Source organism: Triticum urartu, chromosome 6A, assembly GCF_056163025.1.
Source record: "Triticum urartu cultivar PI428250 chromosome 6A, HENAU_Tu73, whole genome shotgun sequence".
Classification (NCBI taxonomy): domain Eukaryota; kingdom Viridiplantae; phylum Streptophyta; class Magnoliopsida; order Poales; family Poaceae; genus Triticum; species Triticum urartu.
The window spans coordinates 429586176-429598359 of record NC_141878.1 but is presented as its reverse complement, the minus strand read 5'-3'; the positions used below and the strand labels follow the sequence as shown (position 1 = coordinate 429598359).

General features: G+C 48.5%; 1 pseudogene; it reads left to right on the top strand.

Annotated features, from left to right (window-relative positions):
- Positions 1 to 10867: 10867 nt before the first annotated feature.
- Positions 10868 to 11780, top strand: LOC125516701 (E3 ubiquitin-protein ligase SINA-like 10; annotated as a pseudogene).
- Positions 11781 to 12184: the final 404 nt, after the last annotated feature.

Below are 12184 nucleotides of genomic sequence, written 5' to 3'. Positions count from 1 at the left end.
TCGAGCCGGTTGGGGCTGGATGAACAGGACCCCGTGGAGGCCAGGATGAACATGACCACCCCGTGGAGGGCAGGATGAACAGTAGACGGTGGAGGGCAGGATGAACAGTAGACGGTGGAGGGCAGGATAAATAGTAGCCCGTGGAGGGGTGGTTGAACAGGAGCCCGTGGAGAGGGCTGGTTGAACAGGAGCCCGTGGATGAACAGTCGCAGGTGGAGGCTGGAGGAGGTCGACGGTGGATGAACAGTAGCTCGTGGAGGCTGGAGGGTGTCGACGGTGCAGATGAACAATATCCCGTGGAGTCCCGTTTTGCGGTACGCCACACCCCTCCCGATGAACAGGACCCTCGTTTCGACCGTAGCGCTCCAATACAAATCCGTTTCCTCCGTTTTGCGGTACGCCACACCCCTCCCGATCAACAGGACCCCCATTTCGACCATAGGAGGTCCGTTTCCTCCATTTTGCGGTACGCCAGACCCCTCCCGATGAACAGGATCCCGTTTCGAACATGGACGATCGAACACAAGGCTGTTTCCTCCGTTCTGCGGTACGCCAGGCCTCGTTTCGATCGGCTGTTCCGTCCAAGCCCTCCCGATGAACACGACGACGCATTCCGTTCCGACCCAGTCGGTTGGCTCCCCATGAACACGACAACGACACTATTTCTCTGTTCCGACCCAGCCATGTACGCGAGCCCTGGCCGTACGTACGCGCGAGTAGGCGTTCGAGACCCCACCTGTATGTACGTACGTGGCCGTATTTTCTTTCTTGCACACTGGTCGTTGTACGTACGTGTACATGCTACGTGCGCGCCTCTACTATGACACGTCCGCGCCTCTACATCGACCAGTATGTACGTACATGTTCGGGACCAGAATGACAACGCTACGTACGCTTCGACCAGGTGGGTCCCGACTGTCAGGCACTTCCTTGCCTGCAAAGATGTAGCTGGTGGGTCCCACCAGTCAGGGGAGTGAATCGTTTTTTTTCGGACGCACTTCCTTGCGTGCGAAGATGTAGCTGGTGGGTCCCAGTAGTCAGGGGAAAACATTTTTTCATGAAATACGATGGCCCGTCCAGTGGGTCCCCGCTGTCAGGTGGAGGAATAATTATTTTGCGCATAATAAGGAGGCACTTCCTTGCTGCGGCCATGGACCCAGCTGTCAGCCTCTCCACGTACAGTACTCTTCCGATGGAAGTCGTTCCTTGACCATGTTGACCACGCCACGCTGACAGCACCAGGGCGGTGGACGATGGCGAGGCCTAGGAAGGGGATGATGCGGAGCCGGGGAAGACGCGGCAGTGGAAGCCCGTGCGGAGAGGAGTACAAGGGTTCACTGGTTCGGCTGTGGTGTGAGGCTGCCGTCGCCGCAGGGCCTGGCCAGCGGTGGGAATAGTAGGGGGCGGTGAGGTCTCCGCGGCAGCACAGCTGGCCATGGGAGGCAGGAGCATGTGGCACGACCGGCACTGCTTTGGGCGGCTGGAGCAAGAAGACCAGAGGTTGAAGAAGCACTACGGCCGTTGGATGGACATCGTACGGTCACTGGAGTTAGAATCGTTCATATTGACTAAGTTGACAAAGCACTCCGTCCCCGTCAACTTAGTAGGCCCACAAGTCAGCCACCCACCAAGGTGGGTCCCAACTAGTAGGGGGAGTATTCATTTTTTGTGCGTAATAAGGAGGCACTTCCGGTGGGTCTGAGATGACAGCGGGGGGGGGGGGAATGTTTTTTCGCGAAATACGGTGACCCGTCCGGTGGGTCCCAGCAGTCAGGGGGAAATGTTTTTTTGCAAAATACGGTGGCCCGTCCGGTGGGTCCCTGTTGTTAGGTGGAGGAATCATTATTTTCCGCATAATCAGGAGCACTTCCTTACTGCGGCCGTGGACCCAGCTGTCAGCCTCTCCATGTACAGTACACTTCCGATGGAAGTCGTTCCTTGACCACGTTCACCATGCCGCGTTCTGTTGCATGCATGCGTCCATGGGCATGGTGCGTCCCCACTGTCAGCCTCTCACGTACAGTCATGTTTCTATGACTCTCGGTTGTTGACCATGTTGACCACACCGTGCCGAGCGCACCAAAGGCCAGTGGACGACGGCGAGGCCCCAGACTGGAACGACCCGGAGATGGGGAAGACGGGGCAGTGGAGTCGCAGATGGAGAGGAGTGGGAAACTTGACTGGTTCGGGTGCGCGGTAGCACAGCCGCGGTGCCGCCCACGGGAGACAGGAGCAAGAACAGAGGTTGAAGAAGGAGCACGGCTGTTGGATTAACATCCAACAATCCAGCTGCTAGAATCATTTGTTGATTAAGTTGACAAAGCCCTGCGTACACGTCCGCTTAGTAGGCCCACAAGTCAGCCACCAAATCTGACGGGTCCCAGCTGTCAACGGGAGGAATAATTTTTTTCGCATAACAAGGAGGCACTTCCTTCTGTGCGAAGATACAGCCAGTGGGTCCCGGCTGTCAGGTGGAGGAAACATTTTTTTCAGCTTAATAAGAAGGAACTTTCCTTACGTGCGACCATGGGCCTCGTGGGTCCCAGCCGTCATGCTCTCCACGTACAGTCCTCTTCCGATGACTCTCGTTTGTTGACCACGTCGCACCGAGTGCAGCGAGGTGGTGGACAACGGCGAGGCCCCAGACGGGAACGACTCAGAGATGGGAAGATGTGGCAGTGGAGTGGTAGATTGAGTGGAGAAGGGTTATAACTGGTTCTGGTGCGGCGTGGGGCTGCAGTCGGTGGAGAATAACAGGAGGTGTGGAGGGGTGGAGGGATAGTCTGGCCGGGGGTGGGGTAGCACTTCGCAGTGATGCGTGCTAAGCAGAGCCGCTAGCCGCCGGAGGCCGGACCAGGCGGTCCCGGCGACACTGGAGGAAGAAAACGAGAGATTGAAGGTGAATGCCGACCAAGTTGACAACGCCCTGCGTAGGCTTCGACCTATTGGCCCACATGTCAGACTGCAAAAATGTGGCATATATTTAACCCATGTTTTCTAGAATGTACAGTCCATTTGCTGGGTTGGGTGAACAAATAATTTCGCGCCAATGCGGCCCATTTATATTATCTAAGAAATCCCAGCCCATTTGCACTTCCTTCAAATACACGAATTAGCTGGGCTCGTTATATATATAATGTTATGTTAGAAGGAGCAATTAATATAAAAAATAAAACGGTGAGACACATTTTTTATATACATAATTAACAAATGCTCAAAATAAAAATGAGCATGTTATTATTACATTGGTCCTTAAAATCTTCGCAAGCTTTTGTACGCAATCACAAGGATTTTCCTTGCCTGTGAGTCAAAAACAACCAGGATTTTCCTTGCCAACTTATGTTAAACATTTACTTTTATAAGTTAATGACACATGGGATGTTTTCATAATGTATATATAAGTCTTTATAAAATATAAGATAATAGTAATAATATAAATATATATAATGTGTTTAAAAAATACAGTGGGCTGCTGATCTTTAAGAAAAAGCCCATAGGCCGGTATGGACCTCAAAAAATAAGTTAAAACCATTGTCACCCGTATGTCGTGGGCTACGCATGTTAAAATACAAAACCTAGGCCTAGCTGATACTTGTTCGCCCTCTAGAAAAAATGATACCAGATCCCCGAGCGAACTGGATTATAGAGGGGGCCAGCGGCATGACTAAAGAAGCACATCAAGAGAGATTTTTTTCTTCAGTGGATGGCTCTCGATGGCGTTTTTTACTTGCCTCTGCACCATACAACTTGTATTTTTAGCCTCTCAGTCCATGGTGGACCAGCAGCCCATTTGCTAGGCGGGCCAACCTACAGAAACCAGCACTCGATTTTTCATCAAACCCCCAAAACAACGCGGTACTATGTTTGTTTTGAGGCTGAAAACATTACGGCAGTGGTTGAGCGGGGGAGGGGGCAAGACAGAGCAAAAAGATTAAAAAGAGCTGATGCGCCATTGCTACCCTAACAAAGCAGGTGCAATTCTTCTCGGAAGAAGGTGTGCCGTTGACACCCACACGTCACATACCCCACAGTAGGCATACTAACAAGTTCACACACAAGCACAACAGAAAAGGTAAACATTCGTATCAAACTCAGGTTCATAGGATACGTTCATATTCATAGCTAACATTCACTATCAACAACTCAAAAGATTCATATATACACAAGTTCAACATGTCTATGGATCCAAATGATTGATAAATCACACAACAATATTCATAGATAATTCACAAAAAGATTCAGATATACACATGTTCAGTATGTTTATGCATCCAAATGATTGAGATCACAGCCAATATGATCCATGGATGAACTTTAATTACCAAGGGTACAGACTGGTAAATGGTGTTCAGTCAGAGGTACTTCTTGCTAAAATTAATGCTTGTACGAGTAAACTTTCGAGTACATAAGAGGAAGCACAGACAATCTGAACTTTGCTTGCAGGTTTATCCTCAAATAGTGGCCTCGTGTCGAGGGAGGTTTGAGCAACTTGGCCACTACTTTCATCCAACTAGTTTACTGGCTCATCTTGGTCCTGTAGCTTGCCAAAATTCTACATTGCAGACTGGTAAATGGTGTTCAGTCGGAGGTACTTCTTGCTAAAATTAATGCTTCTACAATAAACTTTCGAGTAGATAAGAGGCAGCACAGACAATCTGAACTTTGCTTGTAGGTTTATCCTCAAATAGTGGCCTCGTGCCGAGGGAGGTTTGAGCAACTTAGCCACTACTTTCATCAAACTAGTTTACTGGCTCATCTTGGTCCTGTATCTCGCCAAAATTCTACATTGCAGACAAGAAAGGAGGCGGTTGAGAAAATGAACCACCCAAATTTTTTGTGCAATTCAACTAAAATGGAGCATCCCTAGCGTGCAGACTGAGTAAGTGCCAGATGAATATACGCGTCAACCAACTTGCGTGGAATCTTTAGACTCCATGCCATACAGTTCGCTACCATATGTGCAGATAACCAAAAGGCACAAGTTGGGACCAAAGACTGGACTGCATTTTTTTGGGCTATGCGCCAAGCAATATTTTTAGCATTCACTCTCCTAATACTTGGAGTTTGACAATTGGTTGACGCCGGTTGATACTCGAATGAATATAGGCACTTCTTCTTATCAACATCGATGCTTGTCTGAGTGAACTTTGGAGTACATAGCAGCAGCATAAGTACATGTCCATCTGATCTTTTTGTGCAGTTCTACTGAAATCACCCGATGTAATGATTTTCCTGCGAGTTCAGGCTCCAAGTTACTCCTTTATGAAATCGGCAAACAGTAACACAATACCAAGTTACCAATACATATGACAAGCACAATAATCAGGATAAAGACCAGTACCAACCTGTGTGAGGTAGCATATCAATTACTATTTCCTTTGACTGGAAGCCGAGATAAGCTAAACGACTGACAGCAAAGGAAGAATGCAAGCCGATATTAGCGACTAACAGGAAAGGAAGGAAGCTGTCGAGGCAATGAAGCACCCAAAGTTTTTGTGCAATTCCACCAAAATCGAGAATCCATGTTGGCACATATATTGAGAGAGTGAGATTACTGTAATAGTGGGACTAGTTGATGAAACATACACTAACAAATAGCGCCCCCATTATCTTAATGGGTAAATTTAGCATTCCCTCCCTGCTCCACCACATGATTCACCTCATAGACAAACACACACACGTACATGATTCAACATAGGGTGCTACTAAAGATTTGTTTAACTCCGATAGGAAAATTAGGCAGCAATAAATTAGTGGTACTTAAGTACTTCTAATTAATTAAATGAGACAGCAGAAGTGGAAGGGCTCCCTGGAGGATCGTCTCACATGTAAGGTAGTCATTGCCGGAGCCCTTGAATGGCCTCGACTGAGGCCTCTGGCTTTAGCAAGATCGCCTTGGCACTGTTTACTCTTCTTCTTCTTCCTCTTCTTGCTCTGTTTCTCAGTCTCCTCACCAGTTGGTGAAATCAAGTACATGATTGGCCTTCTATATCAGAATTGGTTTTGTCAGTTAGGGAGTACAAGTGTACTAGTAAAAAATAGCATTATTTTCTCATGGCAGTCGCAAAATAGAGATGAACACATGCATTAAATATCATTCTTACCTAAAGGAAGGTTATCGTGCCAATATGGATGATGAGGATTGGAACACAAATCTCCCTTTGTGCAGTTCCACTAAAATGAACCAACTGTTCCATTCTAACATTCCAGTTAAACAACACAAAATTCACTTCTTTTAAGAAGAGTTTTGTGTAGTGCACCAAAAGCTCACAACAGCAACCAGGTGAAATGGATATCCCTGTTTGCACAAAAAGCTACAGAGGAAACAGTCAGAGTCTCAAACAATTACAGGCAAAAACATTTGGCTAAACTTGTCATGGCTTATAATAGTGGCATCGCTTCATTTTTACCAGGGCATTAGATTAAGAACAACTAAATATTTGGTATAAGGGCATGGGACAGTGAGTGCACCAGCAGTCCAGCACCATGTACCTAAATAGGGACATAAAGTGGTGATTCATAGTTTGTTCCCCCGAGAAACAAACATCCAAGAAACATATCTGGGTTGGTCCCATTTTTGTTCACTCTAGCCACCTACTCCTATCTGTGGATAGCAAATCTAGTCCTGGTCATACCACTGTGTACAACGTTACCCCTATATTTCCCTTTTCGACCAAGAGATCGGTTGGATGACCAGTCTGTACTACTTTCACCCCCTTTCCTTCCTGTTTGTACCAAGTCCGATGTACTACATACTAAATTCCCCCACCCCCACTTTATTTCTTGTTTGAACCAAGTACAAGATTCGACTCCATGAAGTAGCTTTCCCTCTAACAATAGAAGAAGAAAAATAGATGACGTTGGACCGATCGAGAGGGGCTGAGAGGTAGAAAATGATGCACATGCAACAACGTAGCGAGCTGGGGAAGTAGAGCTAAGGCGGTTTCGAAGGAGGATATACCTGAAGGTCGTCGGGATGTGGATAGGTGGGCGGCGGGAGGCCGGATCCGCCCACACTAGGGCAACGACGAAGGGATCGAAGGACCTCTCGCGCCGGCGCTCGGCCAGAGATAATGGTGCGGCCGGCAGTGGGTCTCCTCCCTCGCTGTCGACGATGGCCTAAATGTTGCCCCTCCTTCCCTTCACCGGCGGAGGGGGATACGTCCGGATCTGTGACCAGCAATGAGGATAGAAAGATAGTGTTTTTTGAAGGGAGAAAGACAGTGTTACCACCCCTATCTTGTTTAGATCTAGAGAGGATGAGAGTGTGTGAATAGAGCAACCCTAGCAAGCAAGCGCGGAGGCTCCGGCCTATATATACGTAGTGGGGTAGTTTTCCTTTTTCACTCCATCAAAACAATCGTTTAAAATTGTGTACCACGTGTTGGGTCGCCTTTTTTTAGTTGTTGGTTGTTTTCTGAGATAGCTACCCGCTTGTTCCAAGTGGTGTTACGGTGTGCCAGGTCACACTTTGTATCGTTCAAGTCTGGTACAAGTCCCTCCATTAAATGAACAACCACCCCATCATAAAAATTGTGAACAAGCCCACGGCTAAAATGATCGGAAACGTGGGTTGCCCCAACATGCATTATTATTTATATTTTCTACTCCCTCTGTTCCTAAATATAAGTCTTTTTTATTAGCCACACCTAAGACAAGAATTTTTTTATTAGCGGTGAACCCCACATGTCATAGACACAAAAAGTGCGGCAAGATTCCCTTAGGCAAGCCAAAGTGTGTCTAAAAATTTGAGCAACTCAAGTTAGGCAAGTGTGGGAAAAATAATGTGGCAACATAAGACAAACATAGTCACAATCCAAACAGCCCTAATTTTTTGTGACATGCATGAAAATTTGGTTAGTTAAATTTATGGTCAAAATTTGGCAAGGTGCATCAAATCAACACATGCAAGTATCAAAAGGGAAGTCACGGCATGCATGCGTTGTACTCCCTCCGTTTCCAAATATAAGTCTTTTAGAGATTGCAACAAGTGACTACATACGAAGCAAAATATGTCTACATACATCCATATGTAGTAGTCCATTTGAAATGTGTAAAAAGACTTATATCGAGTGCAGTGCTTTGATGTGTCGCGTCAACTCGTACAAGACCAAGAAGTTTGATTACTACAACGCCCTCTCCCTCGCGGACTGAGCTTCGGTGCCTTAACTGCACCTGCCTTTGGCTACATGACAGGTGGGCCAAGCACCTGTTGGGCCCACCTATCATAGACGCAAAGGCAGGAGCAGTAAGTCAATGAAGCTGCGTCCCTCCCTCGCGCATGAGCGTGGTGGCTGGCAGGACTAGTAGGAGCTTTCGCTACACACTTCTTGACGGCGGCGAACTTGCGGATGGAGTTGACCATCATGTCGTCCATGCGAGAGGCAAAGCCGGTGTCGGCGAGGGCTACGACGCCGGCAGTTGCCAGCACTGTATGGAAACGCTGCGCGGTGCAGGGCCGCAGGCCGGCGCCTTGGATGATTTGGCACAGCCGACTGCCGCTCGCGACCATCGCCTCCATAGGTGCTTCTGGCTCCTGGTCACTTGGTCTTGGATTGGAGTGAGCAGTGTTGCGCAGAGACTGAGTAGATGGATTGGAGTGGTGGGGCGCCTTTATATGAGAATCCAAACTCTGTTGCATTCACATCATGCTGGCTCTATTCTGCTTCTCCAATTAATTCCCTCTGCATGTAGAGTAATTTGAGGATGCATCATTGACAGTTCAATGTCTCGAGAACCGCTACCCTCTCCCTCCTTGGCATTCAAGCACCTATGGAGGCAAGGCAACTGCCGCTCGCGTCTATCGCGTGTCAGGAGACGTTCCCGTCGACGACGAGGTGCCTATGGTGACTTCATAAATTTCAAGATGATAGTACTAAATACTGAATATTGTGCACCACGACCAAGGCCGAGAGGAAAACGAGAGAACTACATAGTATTTATTTACGGTGTAGATTCACTCATTTTGCTCCATATGTACTCCGTCTCGGTGCAGTCTAGTCACTTGTTGAAATCTCTAGAAAGGAAAATACTCCTTTCTGGTTTGCAAGGCTATACTAGCAAGTAGTACTACAATAGTGGGCTCACATAGCAATTTTGTCTCATGCAAGAGCCTGGCTATATGCGTGCTCCAAGGTTCGCAACTGTCACGTTCGGGTTGCACTTGGCTCTTCGCCTCTTCGAGAAGACGAACAATGATGTTACTACTACTGCTTCTACAGTATCGAATCCACTGCTGCATGTCCGTCCACCGCGAGTGGGAGGGATAAGCAAAAGCTTGTCCTCGTCTGCGAGCCACCGCGCGCATGGGCAAGGGAGAAGGCATGTAGTAGTAGTAAAATCAAGCTTCGCCTTGTTGTACGAGTTGACGCGACACATCATAGCACTGGACCCACATGGTTGCCTCTAAACTTGGTTGAAAGACCCGTAGTGTACAATACTCCATTTGCTGCAACCTCTAACATTTACCCCACCACAAATTAAAATATATATTCCTGTCTTGACCAGATGAGCGTGCAAACTAGAATCACCAGGATGACAGGTAGGGACAGAAGATTATTTTAACCAAAACATACAACATGGAGCCGACCCCAACGATTTTAGGGCCTGTTTGGTTCCAATAAGTCACCTCACTTATAAGTCAGGTGACTTAAAACCAATGACTTATAAGTCATGCCTGTTTGGTTGTCATCTGACTTATAAGTCAGCTGACCACACCTTCTCACCTTGTTTTTTTATGTAAAGGTGATGGGACCCACGCAAAAGGGGGTGACTTATAAGTTGGGGTGACTTATAAGTTGGGTATGTTTGGCAAAATAAGTCACTTTTTTGACTTTTCGACTTATATGGAACCAAACAGGCCCTTAAGCTTACAGGAATGGTACACGCTATCCTAGACTACTCTACACATGAAACTGCCACACGAGCGTTCGGGCTGCGCTTGGCTCTTCACCTCTTCGGGAAGTCGAACAATGGCCCTGTTTGGATACTCTAACTCAGTTAGACGTTAGAGTTAGATTCTAACCCAGAACTAACTCTAACCAAAAAGGTGTTTGGATAGCAGGGTTAGATGGAGCACGGATACGACGAGGCGCCTTCACGGGTGGTGCGAGAGGGAGGGAGGGAGAGGACAAGAAGCTTCGAGGAAGTGAGGAGGGATCTGCCTCGGGAAGAGCGAGAGAAAAAGGTATTTTTTAGTGGTCTAGAGAAGAACTAACCCAAATAAGCACCTCTTGGGTGGGTTAGATTTTTTGGATGAGTTAGATGCATCTAACCCAAACTAACCCTCCTGTTTGGATATTTTTGGGTTAGTTGAGTCCAAAGTAACCCAAACTAACTCTAACCTGTGGATTCAAACTGGGCCAATGATGGAGTACTACTGCAGTGGAGGAGTACTACAGTATGCTTCTGGCCATCTGACACCGATTGAACTGCTGCATGTCCACCGCGTACGGGAGGGAGAGCCTGTCGTGAACGAAATCTTCTCCTAGTCCCGCCAGCCACCACGCTCATGGGCGAGGGAGGGACGCAGCTTCATTGACTTACTGCTCCTGCCTTTGCATCCAAGACAGGTGGGCCCAATAGGTCGGTGGCCCACCTATCATGCAGCCAAAGACAGCTGCGGTTAAGGTGAGAGGGCGTTGTAATAATCAAACTTCTCGGTCTTGTACGAGTTGACGCAACACATCAAAGCAGTGCACTCGATATATTTCAATAATTTGCGTTTACCGATGCATTAATTACAATGCATGCATGCATGCCGTGACTCTCCTTTTGATACTTGCATGTGTTGATTTAATGCACCTTGAAGTAGTATGAATATGTGACGGTAAAACTTTGTAATGCCCCGGCCCTAATAAAGCGAGAGATGGTTGTGCACGAGGAGGGCGAGATCATGCAGACGGAACAGGACCCGACGATGGAGCTCTCTATGGTCTCGATGGACCTCACCTTGCTCCACTGCCCCTTGTGCCTCCGCCCCTAGAAGCATCCAGTGTATGAGGTTCGAATACACCTTGTCCGTTCGGCTGATCGAGCAAGGTGCAGGTTTCTTGATTGATGTGTTGTTCGATTGATTTGTGCAGTGCAAGGGAGGGCACCTAGCTTGCACGGACTGCCGCGTCGAGCGCCCCGGGAACCAGCGGCAGTTCCAGAAGTGCGAGCGCAGCGGTGGCTTCGACATGCGGAACACGGCGGTGGACGCTGTTCTCTCCACGATGAGGGTGGAGTGCCCGCACGAAGGCTGTGGGCTCTACGTCACTTACCACAAGCTTGCCGATCACCAGAGCGTGTGTCCGCTCGCACCCTGCAAATGCCCCGTGCCCGTCTGCGGCTATGAAGGCCCGCCGCCGGTGCTCTCCCACCACATCAGCACCGTGCATCGCATGCCCGTGCACATGATCCAGTATGGCAAGGCGCTCCAGCTGCAAGTGCCACTATCGGAGCCACGGCTCTCGCTGTTCGCGGAGGAGGACGGCTGCGCAATTTTCTTGGTCGGCGACGTGCTCGACATCGGCGCGCCTATCGTCGTGTCGGTCGTCTGAATCAGAGCGGGGGCATCCGCACTGCCGCACTACGTGGCCAAGCTGTGGGCGAACGGTCCGCCGGGGGAGCCCAAAGGCAGGACCGATGCCGTCAAGGTGGAAATGGAGGTGACAAGCAGCAGGGATCCCGGCGACGTCGTTGTGCAGGAGCTGACCTTCTTCACAGTTCCGCCCAAGCTGCTGGCCAGGGCTAAGCTGGTGTCCCTCCACATTCAGATTGACAAGATCACGTCCTAAATGATTCTACAGTGCCTTATGTTTATCTTAGTAATATGCTAATATAGGGGTTAGCTCGGTCTACTTTAGCTTAAGATATGGTGGGTTTTGGTGGCGATGCAGCAATTACCTCGACATCAGATCAGCAGTGAAAGTAATTTCGAACAGTTGAATGGATATTTTGTGTCTGTTGGATATAAATATCCTTTTGGTAAGAAGTAACATCGTATATGCTTTTTTTCCGAAACGGAACCGAATTTTTGTTGACATGCACTAATATTTTCGAAACGGACGTCGGGTTGTAGCTAGAAGTGAGGTTGGGACGCAACATCGACCCATACCGCGGTGACCCCTGATTGGGACGCACCGACTGTGGATTTTCTCCCTCGCCGATGTCGACCGCGTCTACGCACAACATTGTTCCC